The sequence below is a fragment of the Grus americana genome, chromosome 13 (genome assembly GCF_028858705.1).
Source record: "Grus americana isolate bGruAme1 chromosome 13, bGruAme1.mat, whole genome shotgun sequence".
NCBI classification, from domain to species: domain Eukaryota; kingdom Metazoa; phylum Chordata; class Aves; order Gruiformes; family Gruidae; genus Grus; species Grus americana.
In genome coordinates this window covers 16,788,414-16,811,940 of record NC_072864.1, presented here as the reverse complement: position 1 = coordinate 16,811,940, position 23,527 = coordinate 16,788,414, and the positions used below count along the sequence as shown (strand labels likewise).

General features: G+C 37.2%; 1 long non-coding RNA gene across 5 annotated transcripts in view; it reads left to right on the top strand.

Annotated features, from left to right (window-relative positions):
* The window catches only part of LOC129212206 (uncharacterized), a 123,614-nt gene that overhangs the window by 11,736 nt on the left and 88,351 nt on the right, over positions 1 to 23,527 (top strand). For 4 of the 5 annotated variants that reach the window (XR_008579110.1, XR_008579109.1, XR_008579112.1 and 1 more), the window contains exons 2-3: positions 1,099 to 1,186; positions 22,407 to 22,593. This is a non-coding gene — a long non-coding RNA (uncharacterized LOC129212206). The remainder of the gene's footprint in view (positions 1 to 1,098; positions 1,187 to 22,406; positions 22,594 to 23,527) is intronic. The other variant, XR_008579111.1, reaches the window with a different exon arrangement.

Here is a 23,527-nt window from a genome sequence, read left to right as displayed (position 1 = left end):
TTGTAAATAGTAATGTCTATGAGTATCTATCTCTCCTTAATGTAAATTCCAATATATTTCATGATCAGAAATCTCCAATGTATAGGTTTACCATTTAATAAAAGTATTAGCAGCACAGACTTAAATCTCATGGATAAATTATATCCCTTTTGAACTGTCATCACAGTAGTCTATCATCATTATTTTTATGCCATTGCAGCCTTAGTTAGGCTTTTATTTGCAATTTTAAAAGAATATTATTCAATTTTAAGGTACTTGAATGTAATAGACCTAATGGTACTAGAAAATCAATCTTAGTTGTTTATCTGTAGCTATTGCAAGGTTTTGTGCTATTTTCCACAGTTGAGATATTCTGTAAGAAGGCTGTAGTGGAATACATTGTCCCAAAGATCACTGATCTTAGATGATCATGACAGATATATGGCAGGCAGAGTCTCACAATTACTCATGCTGAGTAGTGGTTCTCCAGTAGAGTATTCCTATTAAATTCAGTGGAACACTCCGGGAAGTAAGGGGCTGTGCAGCACGCTTTAACAGATAATTTGCTTTAGCTACCTTTTCTCATGACAAATCTATGTTTTGTAGAACAATATTAAGAATCATTTGAGGAAAATGTCTTTCATCAGAAAATATCATCTCATTAAAAACAGAAAGGTCCATACAGTCCTCGTAGGTTCCTTAAAAACAAATCTTTTCTGAAAAAAAAAAAAAAAAAAGTAATTGTATCCAGATTACAGTGATTGGTCTAAGCAGAGAGCTGCCTCTGCACTAGAATACAAAGTGTTAGGATTCTCCTCTCCTGTGTGAAGGCATGTTTTGAATATCTGTTCCAGTAAACATTTCTCCAATACTGTAGAAACATTTTTACATTAATTCTACATTAATCTACGTTCTATCATAATTGTAGAAATTATAAATTAAAAACTTCATAGGAGAAGTTAAGAGAATTGATACAGAAGGATTCTAGGAGGTGGCTAGAATATTCACCTGGGATCTGCAAGTGGGGAGAATGCTGCCACATCCAGGTGTCTAATTAGCCCAGACTGGATGTCAACTTTTTATTAAAACCTTAAAATCTTCCCTTTTCTTCTTGTGCAGGTATAAGGGCAGAACTGGTTGGATGTGAGACTTGGGGGATAAGAAGTAGGTGGCGCTCAATTCTGCTTTTAAAAAGAGTATCCTAATTGTAAGTATCTGCAAGAGTTGTTTCTTTCTTGTAATTTTAGTAGCTCAAGTAGCCTTATCTTAGTACGTAGTATCATTACTGTGCACCTATAAGACAAGAGGTATTGCTTTTCCTTAGGGGTGAACACTCTGGATCTAATCCAGATTGCTTAATGGAACACTTGCATTAATGGCAATGATACTAGTTGTAGTTAAAGTCAAATTTGTACGTGTTTTCATTACTGTAGCTCTCAAAACGCTTCATGTTTATTCAGGATCGGTTCTTTCCTAATGATATTGGAAGTAGCATGGTTCCCAAAAACATGTTTTAGCATTTCTCTTCTGAGTACTATGAAACATTGAAATATTTTCTGTTGAGTTGACTTAGATTTTGTATCTCATAGGTCCTGATCCCTCAACTGAAACATTTAATAGGCAAATGTCTGGGAGTGGTGTTTTTTTAAACAAAGTATTAATGAAATGTATATAGTCTAGAATGAAGTGTACTATTGCCAGATTCAGTTGGAATCCCAGTGTGACCTGGGGCGCTTTAAAAAAAAAAAAAAAAAAAGCAATCTAAAGCACTCCAAGAGCAAGGCCAAGCTTAAAGTGGATGAATGTAGACCCGCCCCCCTGAGGTAAAATTGTTTCAGAACTGATTTTATTTCCCTTGATGCAAAGAGAAATGCAACGTAGTCTCAGTTGCCATCTGACAGTGAACCACCTTTGGGAGCACACAGCCAGTTTGATTGTGGGACACGTAGTCCAGGTGGAATTTCTCCAACTTGCTGGAGTTAAATTGTTGCCAGGATTGTGTCCTGTGTGTAAATAGAGGAAAGAGATAGTCCTGCTGGAGGCTTGATTCTCAAAAAGTTTTTTTTAAACAAATGGCATTTCTGAGAAATTGAGCAAAATGTTTCAAGATAAAAGAATGTTAAATATAGCTAGAAATAAGAGAGCCATATGTTCAAAGCGTATCAGCTTTGAAACCATGCACTTAACCCTGGGACTCAACAAGATTTCACATTTTAAATAAAAATTTTAACTTCCTGAAAAGATAAAGTTCATTTATCTTGAGGGTAGCCTAGAAAGAAAAGAAGGAAAATATAATCCATGGAGAAGCCTTTCACTAAGATAAGTATCTTTGACATTAGGGGAGAAAAAAAAAAAAAAGAATATAATGTGTAAAAATAAGATGGGTCATATCCCTTCCTAAGGAACTCTGTAGTTACATTTGTACATCAAAGTAGGAATGAGGTTATTTTCTGAATGGGTTTTTTGGCTAACAAGTACATTATCTTCCAAAACCATTGCCAGAAACATAAAATCTTAGTTCGATGGGAAAGAAATGCACCAGTTTAGTACTCCTATTTGAAACATTATACAGAGCCCAGGCTGTTCTAAGTTCAATGCAAACGTTACGTAAATAGACCCATTAGAAATTTGGTCCACTAGAAGGAGTTTATGTGGTTGCTTCTAAATGATACTGATAAATGTCAGCATTTGTGTGTAACACAGTATACATGTGTTTGTGCAACAGTCATCTATGTTCAATTGAATTGATTTTATTTCTTACACAAACTAAGCTTTCATCCTGAAATAAGTTTTCCAGTAACACAAGGGCAGACCAGGAAATGTGTAAAATGGATCAGTGCCCAAAAGACTAAGTTATACATCTTTTCTTGGAAAAACGTGAGGACATATTGTCTTAAAAAGAAAGGCATAAATTACAGAAGAATGCAAGTTCATTTGAACTTGCATATTGAGCTACACCATCTATACAAATCCTTGTTACGTTACTTAACTGTAGCATGTAGGTTCTTTTTTGAAGGTAGCTACCTAAATATGCATACACAAACGCAATTAAATTTCACTTAGTTATCTGAGCATATGGGCATATTTATTTTACTATGAAGTCAGCTTTGGCTTTTTATAATTGTATATTTTTATATTAATTTATAAGTATATTACCCCACAAGGAAAAAATGGGAAGGTGAAATAAAGTGAAATGGTTTTTATTTTATTTCAAATACATTGAAATGCAGCTTTTGCAAGTATAAAATACTACACAACCTGATAATTTTCTAGATAGAACTTACTCAAAATTATGTCATGTGAAAGTCATCCATGAAAAAAGTTTCAACTTACTGAATGATTGTTGTCTTGAATATAGACTGCCTTGACTGCATTAACATGTGTCACAGAATATATGAGGATCTGTCTGAATGGTAAACTTTACTGTTGCTCCTTTTGCACTTGTCCATCATTACACTGTGTCAAGCTGACATTTAAATTTTTTCTAAAGGTTAAAAATGTAGCGCAAAAATAGAAAGCGAGAGAATATGTAACACTATACTTAAGTGACAAAATAATGATTGATAAACTAATGACAGTTCTGCAGAACCACTGAGACATTAACACTGTGTATCAGATGAAAATCATCCAAACCAAATCCTGAGCATCGGGAACCTGGTCACGCTCTTTCTGCAGGAGCATTCCCCTCTGTGCGTAGACATAGCAGACACAGTTTGCCAGAGACACCTAGAACGAGATAGTAAATAAATACACACTCTCAATAAATTTTCAGACTGTTAGTGCTTATTCAGACTCTGGAACTGCTTCTTCATATGAGCAAAATAGACAAAAGTTTTCAGGTAAAGCTTTTACATTTGTAAAGTGGATTATATATTGCTTCCAACAGCAATGGACTGGGCTCTGTGCGGAGCGAGTACCTCGTGGTGCTGTGTCTCAGGCCCTGTGTTCCTGTGAATCCTCTTGGCCATAAAGTGGTCAGCTTCCCTAGGGATTTTACTGATTTTCATGGAGACCTCAACAGCATCATAGGTCTCAGTGGGTTGGCAGAATAGTGTGTTCCTTCTTCAGTGGAGCTTTCTTGAATTCAGGCAGCGTCAGTTCTTGTCATTTTGGACTGTTCACATACATCATAAATGCTTTCCAGGTTGAAGTCTAACGGGTCTCATTGGCTGTGTCTAAACTTCAAAGCAGGTGCCCCCATGACGTACCTTGAAGTCCTGGCCTGTGGACCATCCAGGCTGTGGTAGCACCACAGCTGTCCCTGCTCAAATGCCTAGGTTACCTTCTAGTGGGAACACCAGAAGTATGCGTAGCCAGATTCAGATCCTGAGAAATGCTTTTGGTTTCCAGCCCTTTAGATGTACCCAGGTAAAACCTGTTGAATTTACACTCCTTGTTTCAAAGAACTTAACAGCCAAACTGTTATCATGTTAACCGTGCCTGCACACAAGCTAGTCTGATGTCCTTTCAGAAATCAAGTTCACCTTCTCCCTGTTGTACTGTACACTTCATAAACTCTAGTAAAACTGCAGTCGTAGTGGAGAAACTGCACACGGTGCCATTGACAACAGTCTCTGAGAAACAAGGAAAATTTAAGGAATTAAGGGTACAACAATCTCAAATAAAACCTGCCCAGCTACTCAGTATCATAAATGCATTTTGGAAAAGTGTCATGTTCAATATATACATGAAAAGTGAACACACGTTTGATTGTCGTGTTAAGAGCAAAAGTAATATTTTTCGATAATATACTAAGGCATTGGTTTCAAACTGTTGGAGAATCACTGTTTGAATAAATGCAGTGTGTTTACATGATGCATGCTTTCTCTAGAGGTTACCCTACCTTCCAATGATTGAGCCTAACCCTGTTTAACTACTTTGACAAGATTCTTGCCCGAAGTAACATTTTTAATTAGCGTTCTTGTTTGTTTATGTCTAGAGATTGAGGGGAAAAATAACTAAAAGCTTTGGAACAACTATTGAGTCTGCACTTGCTCTAAGCTGGAAGAAAATAATTTTTAGTATATGTTTAAAATTATATAACACGTTTCAGATGTTGGTTCAGATTACTGTTAAAATGGCATTCAAATCTGGGAGTGTTTCTTGCTGGTTTTATCCTTTTAAAAATTTCCACTGTGCTTTTTTTTCATCTTTAATTAAATTTCAATTCTTTTTATAATACTAATTAAAGTATTTACAGCAAGAAATTCTATCCATTTGCAAAACTGCAATAAATTGTAACATTTTTACAAACAAACTTTTTTTTTGCAAAATCTTTATCCTGTAAGACATTGAAGGGTAGATCATCAGCTGGTATAAGTCACTGTCATTCACTGGAGACAGAAGAGCAATTTTGATTTACAACAGTTTAGAATTTGGCCAATAATCTAATTAATATAATCAAAACCATGTACAGACACCAGAATAAACAATACCAAAGAGTAAGGCAAGTAACCTATCTTACAATGAAAATAAAATGAATGTCCCAGGCTTCTTAAATCACTGTTTCATTACATAGCTTTGCTTTCTATCAGCTTTGATCTTCTTCATTTCATTAGAGCAAACTTCTCATTAGAGGCATGAATTTCTTCCTATGAAATTGATCTCACATTCAGCACTGATATCTAGTGACTTTTTCCAGTTTCAGCTTTAGTCTTTTTATACAGCACTTCAAAAAAAAAAAACCCCAAAAACCAACACAAATTATTACATCATAAGTAGAAGAACATATGGCACGTCCAAAAGTGAATACACAATAAATATGTTTCTAATAAATACTTTGGTGCTGACTAAATTACAGAAGAGAGAAGACAATAAACTCCCATTCTGCTATTAATTCCTTTTCTTCGCATGGTAGCAGTTATTAAATTAGTTTAATCATAGCCAAGCAGTTGAGGTGCGGTAGCACTGCGTATTACACAAGCCGTTAATCATCTCACAGTTACCTTGGGCTTTCCTCATCTGTTTTGTATTCACCTTATCTCTCAGATGCATAGCTTGTAAGCTTTCTTATTTTGTATAAAAAATGGGTGTATTTTAGATGTCATAACTGGGCCTTGATATATGATTCTGGCCTTCAAGTTTTGTCAAAAATAAATACTGATTATAATAATTTCAGAGCAATGGGCAAAACTCCTTTAGCCTCACAATAGAACATTGTGCAAAAATTTTACTTTGTTTAGCTTGCATTGATTCGCAGATGCATAGGGAAACAGGAGGTGAAACTCAGAAAGGCATGCCCACTACATGCCAACTTTAGCAGTCATTGTACCCAAAGCAAATTCTACAATGTTGGTGCGTTTTTTTCATTAAGTTATACCAGTTTATTTATGGTATTCATGAGTTCTGAGTATTTGGACAAATTGGGACATTTTCAGTGGGCTTCTTTATCTTTATAAAAGCAATGGAAGGCCTGCATTTTGGCATCTGACGAACTCTGTATTTAGGAGTGAATTTTTATGTCTGTAGGCTGGACAAGTGGGGCTTCTGCAGTTACACTGTCCCATTACAGCTTTCTAATTAAAGATCAGCTGCAGGAAACAGTAAATTTAAAATAGTGATGACAATATTAAAACTTCCTGAGGAAGAAGGAGACTATTGAAGATAAGGAGGCAAATATCCTATTAGAAGAAATAGAACTAAATGCTCTATGGCGAATCTAAAGCGTTGTGCAAGTATTCACAGTGGGCTATAGATGAGAATATGAAAAAGATGAGTGTTATAACATCAAGGGGTATGAATGACAAACAGATGCTAAACAGACAAATGAGCTATGGCTGAAGGAGGCCAGTGCTGTTGTATGCTGAGGGAAGAGAGAGGAGAGGAAGAGGTGGATAAAAAGAAGTATAGCCCCAGAGAAAACTGAAAACCATGCTGAGAAGTAGTCTGGAGAAGATCACAGGAAACAGCTTATGGAATTAAAAACATTTGGGAAATTACAGCACTTAGGAGGAATTAAACATAAGAAAGTAATGGTCATCTATGAAAACAGAAACTTCAAAAAGGAAGGGACTGCAGCACAGAACCTGGAGGAGAAGAGCTAGAAAATCAGGAGATATGATCTCAGCATGAATAAAGAGAGATATACTAAGGACCCCATGCAACGTATCAGTCTCTAGGAAGACCTTTTATGAACAGTTAACAATAGACTTTGGCAACAGAGAGCAAGGAAATGTCTGAGAGAGGAATATCTGACTGAAGTGATGGTCTTACATCAGTTCCATCATGACTGGGAAGAATGTGTATCAGATATGAATAGCATCTTAATTTCTTTCAAGCAGATATAACTTGCTTTTCGCTGATACTCCTTACTGTTAATTTTTAAAGATGCCAAAATTATATAGATAAATATTAGCATAATTTACAAAGTAATGTAAAATTGCATTGGAAGCAGCAGCACTAAAATAGGGCAGATGCATCTTCTATTTTCCTAATGAATTAACCATATTGAAAGTGTTATTTTCAGACTTTGGTTATCGATGTAAGCCAGTGGAAATATTTGTCAAGTATTCAGATTTAAGAAATGGACCCAAGCATAGATAAAAAAATGAGTTCATAATGAGAGCAGATGCTACAGAGACAAAAGATATCTTAAAAAAAATGGTATATGGCTTAATCCCATAGCCATTTTCTGTAGTATTTAGAGTCTGACTTTTAAAAGTATTTAACAGCTGTTCTGCTCAGCAGTGCAACGTGGGGCTGATGAAGAAGCTGCGCACTTCATGCTTACCTCTCTGCTTATGCCAGCCGGGCATCTTTTGCTGTGTGCTTGCCAAGTCATTTCCGTACCTAAGATGACATGAAGTTGCACGGGAGCCCAAGTTTCGTCTCATTGCCTTTATGCTAATATTTCTGAGGTGCAGACTGTAGGAATTAAATACTAAAATCTCATTGAAATGGACGGGATTGAGGTACCTCAGTACCTTTGTGGATCTTTGCCTAGCCCAGAGTTTCATGAACCGTTAACACAGCGCCTTCTACCACCATCGATATGGTCCCAAATTTTAAGTGCTTAGTTATCTGAATAGAACTTGCTTGTTAATTTGTTAAAAGATCTGTGAGACGTAATCCCAAAATGTAAAATAGCCTCAGAAGACGACAATTTTTCCTTCCAAAATCATCCAGAAGATAGGAAAAGTAGGTTAAAATTACTTCAGGGATGGGTTCCAGCTCCTTCGTGTGCTGGGCAAAAGAGGTGAAACCCATGGGGGAAAAGGAGGAGTGACCAGCTGTGCTTGGACAATGCACGTTAGTTCGAACCCCGGGGGTGCAGGGGAAGGAATGCTTTCATTACGGGTTCCGTGAATGACAGTCCAAGTGTGCCCAAGAGCAGAACCTCAAATTTCTAATGAAAATTTTTGTTGAGCATGTGTGTGTGTTTGATCTTTTACATGCCTCTGAGGTTGGTTGCCAAGAGCTTTTGAACTTTTGGTTTTGTACTTTCTCGCCTGAGACTACATATAGGTCTTACCATAACAGCTTGTTTTAAACTTACAACAATCATTAAATGCTTTTGTAATCATAGTCATGGTCGTATTTTAGGTGGTATTGCAAAATGGCTTTGTAAACTGAGCATCAGTGTGAAATACATGAATAAATACAAGAAATGTAACAAATGTCACAGTAATGACAAAATTTGGGGGGAAAACAGAAAATCACATGAGCTACTTGATTCTCATCAGTCTCCAATTTAGAAAGAGGAGATGTAGCAAGTTCGTCAGGGAGACTGTTACAGTAATTGATTTGAAGCTGACCCTGGGCACACTGTTGCTACGGTAAGCACCCTGGAGTTGCTGCTGCTGCAGTAAGCACGGAGTTTGGAAATATGTATTAGATGCAGTTGACAAGCAGAAAAATAGTAGGATGAGAATATGAGAGAGAGAAGAAATCGGAGTCAAAGGCTACCCTAAATTCCATATGGCAGCAACAAGTGCAAGGCAAGCTAAGCTTACCTCACACAACAGAAGTCTCAAGTGTAGAATGCCAAGATGGAGCCAAAAAATATAACATTTCTTCCTCATCCACTTTAGCAGAAGTTTAGTAACTGTGCAGCTGGAGAGACGAGAGGAAACAAAACAGCAAAATTACTCAGAAAATTTAAAGATAAGATACATGTGTGCTAATCTGATAGTGTTTATATCCTCCTCCTCTATTTTTCCCTGACCACTTCCCAAATCAGAGAGGTACCCAGCCCTCTCCTAATTCCTCTTCAAGGTTCTGTTAGCAGGAGTATTCAAAGGAGAGGTATAATTGCTTTCTTTAGAAGTTCAGCCAACTTTAGCGCAGCTAGAGCCCTCACAGAGCAGCATCTACCTACCCTAAGGAAGCTGAAGGTTATTTTACTCCCAGAAGAACACACTGTTCCACCTTATGTTTCTTCAGGTTTTTTCTTAATCCAATACTACTTGCAACTTTGCTTCTGGGTAATAAGAGCTCATTACAGTACTGATAATTCAGAAACCTGAAATGAAGATAACTGAGGCTCTAGGATTTCTACGAGTTGTGCTGAGCTTGAGGCTCTTTTTTCATTCTTAAAGATGTCTTCGAGTCAGCAATACTTAGCTAAAATACTCTACATGTTCCAGTTTTGGGAGACTTAAAAGTCATCTTGACCTAGAGCTCTAGGACTGTGAACACTCTTATCTCTCTCAATCTGCAAAATATTTCTAGGCAGAGAATACAAGGCTGCATGGGCCAGCAGCATGACAAATGGTATAATACATTAATTGCATCAGCATAATACAATACCATTTTGTTCTAGGTAGCCTTTTATATTGTGAGTGCCTCAAGATGTACTCCAATTTTTTATGCAACTTGCAGCTTAATTCTGCATTGATAATATTGAAAGTATTGTTTTTACAAATTTTACAGAAAGGTTCACATGTTCTGTATGCTTCAATGCTGTTAAGTACAAAAGAGGTAAAGAATGAGGATGTGTTAGCATTTCGAATGAAGTTTGTTTGGATACCTGCATCTAGTTATGATATTGTTCTGTATGGATTTCATATTATTTAAATACTCTGTGGTGATGGATTCTGTGCATGTGGTACAGTAGTGATTTTAAAGTAGTTGTCATTGTGATCCATTAAAGTATAACTAATGCAATATCTATCCCATAAAGTCTGGGAGACTACAAAATATTATTAAGATGATAATGTAAAAAATTGGCAAAACTACATTATATAACATTAACTTTGATAAATTTTGTTCCATAAAATTAGGTTTTGAAGCAGAAATTTACTAGGTTAGTCATCTAAGTATCTGTCCTGCAAAAGTATATTTTCTCAAATTAAAAAATGTCTTTCTTACAGAATTGGCTACAAGTGCCTTTTCTTATCTCTTATGGTTTCCACTACTATGTAAATTCATAGCTCGGAGGAATGGTGTAGTCTCACATAATGAGTTGCATGATATATTGAGGCCATTTTAATGTACCTTGGTTTGAGAATTATGTTACTTTTCCCAAATATTATTTTGTTTCTTCAACGTTATGATAAAACCTCATTCAAATAACATTAAATACCTTCTTTAAAGCTTGCCCAGGCACCAGAACTGAAGGGATATGGATACAAAGCAATCCCTAACCCACCCCTATTGTGCAGGAACAGAACAGGAGCTTCAAAGCTGCTGGGGGTCTTACATATCTCATATGTGCTGCAACAATGAAACAAATTATGAACAGGGCTTACGGCTCAACTCTGAATTCTTGCCTTTGTGAGTTTGTGCCTCATGCATGGAGAGCATTGATTTTGCAAGGTACTCAGGGACGTGGCCTGTCTGTCTGTGAATGGGGCCCGATGGATTATTTTCTGCAGTTTGACATTAAGGCAAGGATCTCTCCTTTTTTTGGTCTGGCACTTCTAAGTCTGCACAGGAAGCTTGAGTAATATTAGGGAGTTTTACTATATGAATTAATTCATTTCAATGAAAAGGTATTTACACTGATAAAAACATAATTGTTAATTTCACGCAATGCAATGCCATTCTGTTCTGCTTTAAAATATGTTGGTAGAGAAAATGCAATTATGTTAATGTGCAGAATCTAAACCCACCCCAGTTTTAGGCTGTGCTGAAGAAATGATCGTAAGGTCAAAGATACACGTTCAAAGTTATTTCACAGAGCAAGTCTGAAGTGGTAGCCAGTTTTGCAAAATGTTTCAAGTGTACTGAATTGGCTGACAAAAGGAGTTATATCGTATGACAGCCCTAGCACCGCAGTCCCGCTGGTAACGGAGAGCCAAGTTACATCAGCTGCCATTGAGTTGAATCTGCTTTTGGATAACCTCCATGGGTTTAGTCCAAGAGGGAAATACTATTCGGTGTAACAAGCTAAGCCTTTAGCTGTTCAGAAAACAAATGCTGTTTTAAATTCACTTACTTTAGTCACCTACTGATGATCTGAAAAAAATCTTTCAACGAACCAAGTATTCTTAGCTAGGCTGTTGCCTTGGCTTATGTGATCTTTCACTGCATAGCCATACGGAAGTCCTGCGATCAGAGTGTAAATACTTCATTCTTTATGCTGGTGATGAAACATAGAAGCAATTTCTCTTTACCCTCCCACCTTAAATTTTGATTTGGTGACATTATCAGATTTCTAGAGATGAGCCGAATCTGTCTCTGCCGATACAGAGAAGTGAACAGAGGGAGAAGATGGCATTACAAACAAGAGAAGTCAATAGTTATGGACCAAATCCTGCTTTGACTGAAGTGGCACAAATGGCATGAATAGTTGCAAATCACTGACCTAAAAGCCTAATAAAATGTCCTTTCTATTCATAAGGTTGTTCCCAGTTCATATTTGTATTCTGTAAAGCAAACTTGAAAAATCCTTAGAATATAAATATATTTTATAGGAATGGCACACTTTTTGGACTACTGTGAAATAAAATATGGTATATGTTCATGGTATATGTAAAAGAACAACCATGGGCATTCCATTAGGTATATTTGTCATACAGGAACATGCATCTTAGCATAAGCATCCACAACTGGATGTTGTTCTTGTAAAACTCAGCGGAAATCTTATCCCTGATTCACAGTTCTGAGACTCTGAAATGCAAGTTTCTTAGAGGGTAAAAAAAATCCGTGCAGATAAATTAACCTCTCCTCTTTCTGAAGTAGAAAGATTGAGCATCGTAAGTTTTGTTATGAAGTTGATCCTTGAAGTTTAGTAAGTGTGAATCTTAAAGATACCATGACAGTTCTGAGAAGTAGGTGCAGGATACTTGCTTAAAACTTACTGGGCTATGCTTTGCCGCCTTCTTGGCTGTTCCTTCGGTGTGCTTTATGGTACATATGTGGAACCGACTTAGAACCTTGCAGAATGCACTGTTTGTACAGTGGGACGTTATTAAATGAATTATTGAATTATTTTCAATTTTTAGTATAACTACTGCATTTCAGACAAGCAGAGGGAAGCTCTTTTAGATTTGTTATAATTACAGCTACATGGCAACGTTTTCTCAACTTGTTACTAGGGCTCTGCTTTTTTTTTTTTTTTTTTTTGCCCCTTACAATTGAAACAAAATCACTGGCCTGTTCACAGAAAAAAAAATTCTTTGGTCTCAAGGCTTTTGTATTCAATAGGGAGATTGGACCGTGCTCCAACAAACAGAATTATTCAGCAAGTCATTGCCTTCAAGAAGTAATGTGTAACACCTTGTTTTGTTCCGTGGTTCAAAAGGCACTGTCACTGTTGTACACCAGTGTTCTTAAAAAAAAGCCTATAATTCATATGCAAACTAAGGGGGGGATTCATGATTTCATAATAAAATGTTGAAACGCTTTGATCATGAGCTGGAAGGAGGTGTGAAACAGTGCTTCAGAAACAGACAGATATTTGTGTAATCAGCCTTTATGTATTGCCAGTTCAGAATAATAACATATAAAAAGCCCCAACTTACCTCATCTGCCTGGTACAGCCAAGGCATAAATAAAAGAGAACAATGGAATTACTATTACTCACTCACTGAGCCCCAGCTACATCACTGTATTCTTTATAATTGCTGGCAAGAAGATTAATGTTTTGTTAAATATCAGAGTAAGGTCACAAGGGGGCTTGCAGGGCTGTCTAAACATCTAGGTTTTAAACTCCTTCCTTCCTTCCTTTTTTTTCCTTTTTTGATTTTTTTTTAATTTATTTATTTTAATTGCACGGAAATGAACTTGTAGCATTTCCTTTACTTACGGTGACTTTTACATTTTGTGCATTTGAAAGGCAGCTTCCATTTTTGACAATGCAAAAAATAGACGAGGGCAACGATTGCTGTATGGCTGGTAAAGCTTAATCACCGTATTGATAGGAAGATGGGAGGGGGTTTGTGTGTTAGACATAGACCCAAGTTCCATTTTGTCTGTCATATCTCTGTTCCTCCACGTCTGTTAGTTCTGTGTTCGTATTAGGAATTTTTTCTCATCATATAATTGTCAGTTATCCTAAGTAATGATATATTCAGTTTAAAACCAGTCTTCATAAACATCTATTAACTTATAGCTCGTGAACACTAGGACAATGACTGTTCAGGAGAGAACCTCATACACAGATCTCTGGATGTTCTCACTTTTTAGAGGTGATTGACCCCAGATCCATCTAGTGTTTCTTTACTTTGTAGAAGGATTCTCTGAAACAGGTGCTCGGTGTGTGGGCCAACGTGACGCCTGCCACCTGAGTGCCACGGGAGCACGATACGCCCCCTCTTTCCCTCTCATAGTGCTCGATAAGCTCCCGGGGCAATCACCTCTGTGAACACTGAGTGGGGCATTAATGGGACCCATAAAGCCGAGAAAGGTTTGTATTAAAGAATACTTATTCTTTGGTGTCATTTGCACGCTAAAACACCCTTAAGTCAAGAATTGAGAGGGCTCCTTAACAAAATGGTGTCATTAGGAATCCGTTAGTGTCTTTTAGTGGAATAGGTCTTTTCTTGAAGAGGGGTAATTTTATGTGGTATTACTGACTTTTATGAACGATGTATTTACTTATCTAATATTAAGCAAAGCTAAGGACTTCAGAGAGCAATATATGGACAGCAGTGGTGAAAGTCATACATTTAAATTCTACCTTTTTGCATAGAAATAGCAGTGCTGCAGAACAGCAACAGCTTTATAAGCAGCCCGCAATACCTGGACAGTTCTAAGTGGTTTCAGAAAAACAGGTTTAGTGATCTGAATTAAAGGATTCAAGAACCCCTGATCTTGATCCAGTTTAATCTATGACTCTTGGAAAGTTACCCAGTTTGTCTGTTAGAAATGAAAAATAATGAAAAATCTGTTCTTATTTTCCTAGAGGTCTATTGAGAAAATACTGTGTCGGTAATTATATATCAACAGGCGTTAAAGTGTTGTTACAAGGATCCTATTCTCTACGTTCTTGGATGCGAAACTGTGAAAGTTAGGTATAGAAAATACAATTTGAGAACTAGATTGACTAATCCTGAAAATATCCTTCAGTTTCATCATTTTTTGTTATCACCATTAAAAAGTGTACCAAGTGGTATTATCGCACCACAATCATTGAATAAATACTGGAGATTTTCCTTTATGGTTACAATCCACTGGAGTCCTAAGGAGCAGGAAAAGAGCCTGGAAGGAATGGGAGTGAATGGGATTTGTTGAAATTGAAATATAAAGAACGACAACAACAACAAAAAACACATAAGACCACTTGCAGTTCATTTAGTTTTTTAAGAATTCTTTATGAACCGTCAGAATATTGTGAACAAATTACTCCATAATTTCAGTTTGTACGTCTCCCCTGGAGACATGACTGCTATTCCCATTTATGTCAGCTACGGATCTGGTGCAGTTTTCTGTTCTTAGCGACAAGTGAAGTGAAAGGTATGGATGGAAGGACTCATCAGTCTTGCACCTATTTTTATGCAATAGAAAAATTACTAAATATCAATCAATAAATGTTAAACATGAATCTGTCCCCTCTGATCTTCCAGCTTCAGCAGGGCTTGCAAAGAGCCAGCATGTCCAACCAGATGTTTCAGGTTTTAACGCCGAGCTTTGTTGGTTAGTTGGTTCTCTTCACAGAAAACACCTACGGATTTGTACCCTCTGATGTTGCAATACATATTACTCCATCTGTTCTCAAAATGATTTATCTAGAGAGTGGAGGTAAAGCCCAAGCCTCTGCAGGGAAAATAAATAAAGTAGGAAAAGAGCAGAGGGAATAGTTTTAGGAGGCAGGTCCAGTTCTTTAGTTCCTTATTAGCACTGGAAATGAAGAGTTTGCCAAGATTTTCAGTCTAATTTCAGAATGTTCAACTCAGTAACATAAATCTTTTCAAATATGGGGTTTCTTACAGCTTCCTCTCTCACAGATACCAGTGAGGTTTACTTACAAATTTTGTCAGCCCGGGTCACATAAGTCTTAAAACTGCCCATTATTACTTGTATATGCTTGATCATGAAGCTCATCTGTCAAAAGCCCTTTACCTTTCCTCACGTTTTCTTCCTTGTGCATGCTGCTTTGGTGATGTTTCTCTAAGAACCAGGTCTCTGGAATTGTTAATGATATTTAAATAGAGAGACAGAACCTAGGCTTTGCCAAAAATCAGAGTGGTTTTGGACTAAGCCAAACCCCTGGACAATCAGCTGAGACCTACAATCTGGAGTTATTGCAATTCTTTTAATCCTGGCTCTCATCCAGCTAACTCCTTAACCCAACCCCTAGAAAACATACTTCTCAACCATCCTCAGTGGCTCTTTTCCATTGTGTGGATAAATTTCTTTTCCAGTTCCTCTGGGGTGGCAGGAGGCAAGCCAAGCTGCTGCTGTAACGTCACTGTACTGAGAGTCCCTGAAGGGCAACTTCAGTCCCTCACACAGCGTATCAGAATCCAATATTAGCAAACTTGAAGACAAAGTTTTAGCTTGAATTTTGTTTGATATGGTCAAGATCAGAATGGAAGTTGGTGGCAAAGTCAAGGATGGGAGTTATTTTTGCAGACTCTTGTTTCTCAGCTCTGAACATGATGTATACCAACAAAAAACATGTCTTCATTGTACGTGTTAAAATTAAAGGAAAGGTTATTGTTGTCTAGTTGTGAGCATTTCTCCATTGGTTGAAAACAAGAGAGTTGGTTAAAATTATTGATACATGGTCAATGAATCAGTGAAATTAAAAAAAAAAAAGTAGAACATATTTCGTATAGACAGTCCTTAATAATTTATAGACACGGTATGCAAGGCATTTGTAATTAAAGTAAATATGTAGAAGTACGTGTGTTGTGAATAGGAGAAAAATAAGGTGGAAAAAACAACCCTAGGAGTTATTTATTAAAGACATATGACACATTAAAACTTTTGACAAAAAAGTCAAAAGACTGTTCAGGTTAAGGACCTATAAAAGGTATTAACATGTACAAAAACCAAGAATGTGAAATTAATTAGTCTTGCTTTAAAGGGAGTTTTCCAAAGATTTGAGTTCTTGTGATTTATGTTAGGCAACTATGGGAAAACATAGTTCTACTTATTTGTTGATCCATTCAGCTGGACTTACTGTACTTATTTATCACCTTGTTAATTCAGACAGATGTGATGTCATCTCTCACTGCTCTCATCCAGCCTCTCTCTGCTGCAGTTAAGTTAAGTCAGTGGAAAAGAGCAGTCTGGAGCACAGAAGAGTGCCATAATTGAAAATAGGTGCATTTTCCAGTTGAACATTCCTGCGATTTGGAACTGAAGACAAAAGTGAATATACAGCTTTGTTCCTGGGAGGACAAGAATGGGAATTATGTCCATCCTATACAGTTCAATCAGTGATCGTGTTTTAATAAGTACCATCTTTCCATTATTCCCATTACTTTGAAGTACAAAAATGTTACTACGTCAACTTTTTTCTCAGGCGGCTTGTGAACAAATAAGTCATTAAATGACTAGAAGAGGGAGATACTACAAATATCAAAGGTAAGAATAAGTAAACTCAGTAATACAGTGTGCCAGCGATAGACATCAGAATAGAGTCGACTGGTGATATCATGGCCCTGTAAAAAACCTTTCTTTAATCAGAAGACAATACTGCCTTCTGCGATTCTGTTTTGCCCATCACTTTGTGATGGCTGCTGTTGTTTATTAGTAAATATCAAGGAAAACAACATTGACAAAGTGGAGTGAGTTCAGTGGGGGGCTGCCACGGTGGTCAGGGCTGGAGAACTTGCCCTGCAAGGAGCGGCTCAGGGGTTGGGGCTTGTCCAGCCTGGAGAAGAGAAGGCTTTGAGGGGGACCTCACAGCAGCCCCCAGTGTCTGTGAGGGGGTTGGTGAGGACACGGACCAGGCTTTTCAGAGCGATGCATGGTGGGAGGGCAAGAGGAAGCAGGCACAAGTAGGACCAAGAGAGGTTCAGACTGGAGATGAGGAGAAACCTTTTCCCCCCAGGGTCAGCCAGGCAGGGGCACAGGTTACCCGGGGAGGTTGTGCAGTCTTCATCCTTAGAGAGTTTCAAGATCAAACTGGATAAAGCCCTGACTGGTCTTCACAGACCGTAGCTGACCTGCTTTGAGCAGGAGGTAGAACTAGAAACCTCCCAAGGCCCCTTCCAACCTGAATTATCCCATGTCCCTAAAAAGGGAATGAAATTATACCGACCTTACCCATGAGAAAAGAAGATTGAGGCTTTAATATTCAGGAAACAGATCACAATTCTAGAGTTAAAGGTAAGCTGAGTTTTCTATTTGAAAATATGTTAAAATATGATCATTCAAATGGTTTTCGTTATAGTGTGAAACAGCCAGGGAATCTGCCTCCCTCTTCTGAAATGCCATGTCAGGACATGAATTAGCAAGGAGGGTGCTTTGGAGACAATAGTCATGAAAATTGTGTAATGAAAAAATATAACCTTGAAGCTCATGTGCCTGATAATAGACAATGATGGTTCTTACTTTATTGATAATCTAAATATAAAAGACAGGTTGCAAAACCTATTAGTAAGCTCCCTGGGAGTGGGGGTTTTTTATTATATTTTTGCATGGTGGGTGTTACTGATTTATATATAGCTGATTTGCCTTCAGAGATGCATGTGTATCTCTCTCTCACCTCCAGGCCCAGATTTGGCTATAAAGTGTGGTCAGCATTTTGCATCGTCGCTCTTAATAAAATACATGGCATACCAAAGATACAGATTTCAAAAGCAGCTCCATTACTTAAGACTCAGTGTATCAAAACTAATCTATTAATAAAAATCATATGAGATTTCAAGCTACATCCTGAAAGACATTGGGTGGCTACTTTGTAGTAAATCATCACAATTTGGGCACATAGATACCTTTGAAGATCTGCAGTACTTACTTGAGGATATGGCTGGGTTTAGCACATTGGAAGACACTACTGGCAAAATCTGTAGTGATATAAATCAGACATTTAGATGAGAAGTATATTCCCTTAATTGTAAACAAATTTACAATAAAATATTTGATTTCTTGTTAAACCTTAGATGGAAAGAGAAATTCTGAAATGGAAAAGAGTTGCTTAGATCTCTTCCACAAAGATGAATGTGGGCTGGATTTTGTTAAGTCACAGCTGCCCCTTAGAATCTGATTCTGTGAGTAGGTTAGTAGGAATACACTTTAATTTTACTTGCAAGATGGGTTAGACAGCTTTTATATCTCTGAGGAGCATTCAGAGGGACACTGTGGCAGGCCCTGAAATATCATAGACCTCCAACGGTCTAGTTTCCGCGGTCATCGCATTATTTGTTTCATAAGGTCAAACTTTACAACGCAGTTACTAGCACAGATAATTCATTCAGAGATATTTTATCTATTTCATCTTTCTGTATGTGAATTTGAGAACTACTTTTGCAGAATGGTGGTTTGGAAAGATAGACCATATGAACTTTAATTTCTTAGAATGCCACAAAAATACACTATTACATGTAGGCAGAAATCAATGATAACTGCAAATATTTAAAAAACTGTAAAAATAAGTAAAAATCAATCTAACTGTTGAGAGAGAAAGATTAGTATGACTATGGATGGCAAAAGCAAAAAAGAAACAGAAACTTTTGGATTATTAACTACTCAAGGAGAAACAGTCTTTTAGCATTCTGAATATTAAGATTTTTTCCTGTCATTCCATATACTCAAAATCCAAAAATAACAAGTATCAAAACTATATTGCACTAAAAAGCACAGAAATGAACCTAAATTGCTTATGTGGGACATAATCTTTTGAGTTTTACCATACTCCAAATTCACCTACTGTAATGCATACGTTCTTTCTGTCTTAAAAAAAAAAAAAAACAAAACAAAACAAAACAAAAAAAACCCAAACAACCAAAACCAAAAAGCCAAACCAAAAACCCAAGACCCAAACACTTTTGTCCTTTTTTCTTCACAATCAAAAATGAGGAATTCAGGGCAGATGCCTGCCTACATGTGAAGAAAGGCTTCAGGTTCTGTGACTCACCATGGTAAAAATATATGACAAAGTCAAAAGGGAAAGAATCAGGTAGGTTGTATTGAGTCAGGGTGGTCTGGGACCTTCAGCTACTTGAAAATATGTAACAGGAATAGCAGGTGGGAGAAATTAGAGTGAGGACAGGAAACCTGGTGGGGTTAGAAAGGGTGGATCTGCAGGTAAGTCTCTGAATTTTCACAGTAATTTCTCATGGGAATTATTCTGGCTATCAGAATTGCCAGATCTTTGTACACGTGCAGCATTCCATGAACACCACAATTCGAAGCCATGTAATCCTGGGTTTGTACCAAAACCTCTGCCACTCCACATCTAATCCCGATTCCTGTTGGGAGGGCTCCAGCCCTTGCAGGAGGAAGGTCCCTGCCCAGCCAGGGCCGGGGTGTGTGTTACTGGGTGTGCACGCTGGAGGGTGCTAGTATTTAGAAAAGAGTGTGCTAATTGTGGTGGGGTCTTCCCACACAGAGAAATCGAAATGGAAGATCTGAGGTTTTGTCATCGGTTGCTGTCGGACAGCAAGCTGTGGCTGTGTGTCAGTACTTTAATGTTGCTTATCATCCAACCTAGACAAACATTAAGTAATTTTTTATGTTTATTCAAAAATTTGGAGTCAGATTATGATTTCTGTTGCTTATATTACACGTGTTTAATATACCTATATGCAAGTCTGCATCTTATATCATTTTCCTATTAGTGTATTTGTCTTTGTTTATATGTGTATTTATTTGTGTTTTCCTCAGGCTATTTTGAATGTCATTGGGGAGTTAAAGAAGACGTATGGCATGTTCTAAAGAAATGCAATAAAAGATAATATAGCATATTTCTTCCATGCCTGAGTATATTAATTCTTGCTTACATAAGAAAATGCACAAAACAAATTGTAAACAAGGAATCATTTGGAATCAGATTATGCATGAATAATGATACGCAATCTCATCTCAGATATAAACCAAAAAAAATCTAGTTTAACTGCTAATGGGTTTGGGAAACATTTTTCTTTTTCAAAGGAAATTACTCAATGTAATAAAAACACGCTTTTTAAAATAAATGGATTAATTTACCTTTTGTTTCAAGATAAATAAATAATCATAAATACTGTACTTAGCCCTAAAAGAGGTACAACTCTTTCACATATACTCCATCTTGGTGATGGAGTTTGACCTTGGCTTTATGATGCTCATGTCTGTTTTCTTTAAAAACTCTTTCTCCTTTTATGGCTGCTTTTTCTTGCAGTTCCGCAATTCTGTTGGTCACTCTGCATCTGATTCAAAGCTTATCAATGGGGAAATTCTTACTGGCTTCACTTGTATCAGCCTGTGTAGGTTTGTTCCTTTTGCCCGTAAAGTTTATTGCAAAATTTCTACAATGTCTCTTCTGACCAGGACTTTTGTATATCATTACATGCATACAGTCATAGTTCAGTTGTCTGTTGACTTTTCCAAGTCTGTTGCACCAGAAATTTTTTCCACATAATGATAATTTTAAAAAAAGATGCAATTTCAAAAAAGTTGGGGAATTGTTTGCTTTTTTTGTGCTCTAGTAACATATAATTTCTTCCTTGACTATATGTTTTTAACTTTAATACCAGAGGATTAAAAAAAAAAACCAACAAACCCCAACATTTTATTTAGGTTACAGATTTAGTTTAAGTGTGTGAGTATAGAAAGAGAAATCTTTTTTTTGCTCACATGAATAAAGCTCCTTAAGTGTTTGCAGGATTGAGGTTTTAATTTGTAACCCTGATCTGGCTTCACGTACAATTCTAATAAAGTTTAATGAACATTATTAAAAGTTTATATGCAGGCAAATAGGGTTGCACATTTGGAGTAGTCATTACTACCCTCCAAAAGAGAAGTAGCTTGAGGTAGCTCCAATTTTCCATTCACAGGAATAGGGGCATCAGGACAGTAAGGAGGAGAATAGAGTCCTCTCATCTTCCAAACAAAAGCCAACAGTATTTGGGGGTTTTTAATGGGAACCAGAAGTGCTGCTTTTGCAAAGTAAAAGAAGAGAGGACACTTCTGCACAATGTTACTTCTGGTTTCTACCTGAAGTATAATACACGTGCTGTAATAATGTTCAGATTCAGTAGTTTTAGAGCGCAGATAGAGTCGACCCTGAAGAAGCAGCTCGTTAACACTGGTGTGCAGTAAGAAGGAACACAGACAACGTGCAGCTTCTCTGTCTTGCACTAAACCGTGTCACGTAGCTGCTTCTCAATCACTGACTAATGTTGCTGCTCCAGTTGAGAAAGTATTACAAATGCTAGTAAAAGACTTTCACCGAAGCTAACTTAGCTGTATGAAAACAGTTTAGCTTCACCCCTTTGTTGCTTTGGCTTATCTTTATCACACGTAGCCTGGAACAAAATACTACGGTAAGATTTGCTCAACAGAAGTTATCAAAACTCGAGTAGTTATTCCTGTGAACTGGGTTCTACACCTGTGACTTAAGACTGAATGTCTGAGACCAGAGGGTCCGATCTGGAAGAGATAATCATGTCAATAAGTTGTTGTGGGTTTGGTTGGGTTTTTTTTTAACTCTCATTGGTTCCAAGGGAGGTTAGTCCTGCAAATGAAGTTACTCATGTACTTAACTCTTTGCCGGATCAGGTATTGTAAACTCTCTGGGGGAGGACCCATGTTTTTTTTTATTTGTCTGTAAAGTGCCATGTATACCTATGGCACTGTATAAATAAATAATAATAATAGAAACAATAAAAACCATCTAGGGATTAAGCAGGCCTTTTAAAGAGGCCAAATGTTCTTCACATAAATCTTGGATCTAATTTGAGCTCTAATAAGCTCCATTTCCTGCTTTTCCAATATTTTTAAGCCGCATTGCAATAGCTATCTTTTTTTTTTTTAACAGTTGTTTTAAGAGGGCCCTAAGGCAAGTATCTAATCAACCTAATGGAATTTTCCATGCAGTTAAGTGTTTTATTCAACTCAAAACATTGTCTTTGATTAGACTTACCACCTCTCCTTTTGCATTATTTTGGCAGGCTCTGCAGGTGTAAGAGCTCCATCTCCACTGCAGCTCCATCGTGTGTGAAATAGCCTCGCCGTGTGTGCCTGCACGGTCGCCTCTGAGCTGTGGGATGAAAACTTTGGAGCCAGCTCTGCAGTTCCACTCCCAGCTTTGGATCTGCCCATGCTACGTTCTAGCTGTACGACAGCCCTTTGTACAAGGTACTCAGGTCAGCTTTTAATTAGCTAACATGTATCCTGCTAGTAATGATGTAGTACTGATGCAATCCAAGCTAACTATCCTACGGTATTTACCTGGAGTCTGGGATAGACTTTGCAGTCTTGTTGAACCCTAGTTGCTGTGCTTGTGCTGAGTCCGTACTAGATGAGTTAAAGCTAGCTCATACGCGCCTGTGAGAATTACAGTCCTCTTAGGTGGCAGGGTAGGTTTTCTTCTGTAGAATGTGGCCAGCTCAGGTGCTTTAAACAAACTCTTTTAGCCTTCCAATCTTTTTTTTTTTTTTCCTTCCTTGGTTTTCTGGAATGAAAATTGGCTTAAATCATATGAAAGTATAACTTATTACATTATGCTTAATATTTACCCACCTTATGAGGTGTTGTGAGGATTTTTAAAGTAATATTTATACAGCATTTTGAAGACTAAAAGCATTGCATAAGTGATAATTATTATCTACATTTATTTTCATGCCTCACTTGAAACCTCTTTGTCTAAGATACTTAATTTTTATTTTGCTCTTTTTTTTTTTTCCCTAATTACTGTGTTATTTAACTTTATATGAGATTTTGGGATATAATTTTGGAGAAGAAAGCTGCTGTACAGGTTATATTACACTGTGTCAGATAGTTCTTCTCTTTTTTGTTTTTCATCCCATGATGAACTGATGCTTTCACCAATCCAATTTGCAACCAGAGGTTTATTCTTGCCAGAACAGAAGAATAGTTTGATTGTTCAGGAAATCAGCCAAGACTCAGAAGGCCCAGATTTTCTCCACTCCGACACAGGTTTCTCGTTTGACATTGGAAAAATCACTTCATTTCTTCATGTGTCAGCTGGCCATCTGTAAAGCACAAACGGTGTTTCCCTACTGTGTACTTGGGTTGCAATATTACTTTTCTATATTAGGCAGTGTTCACA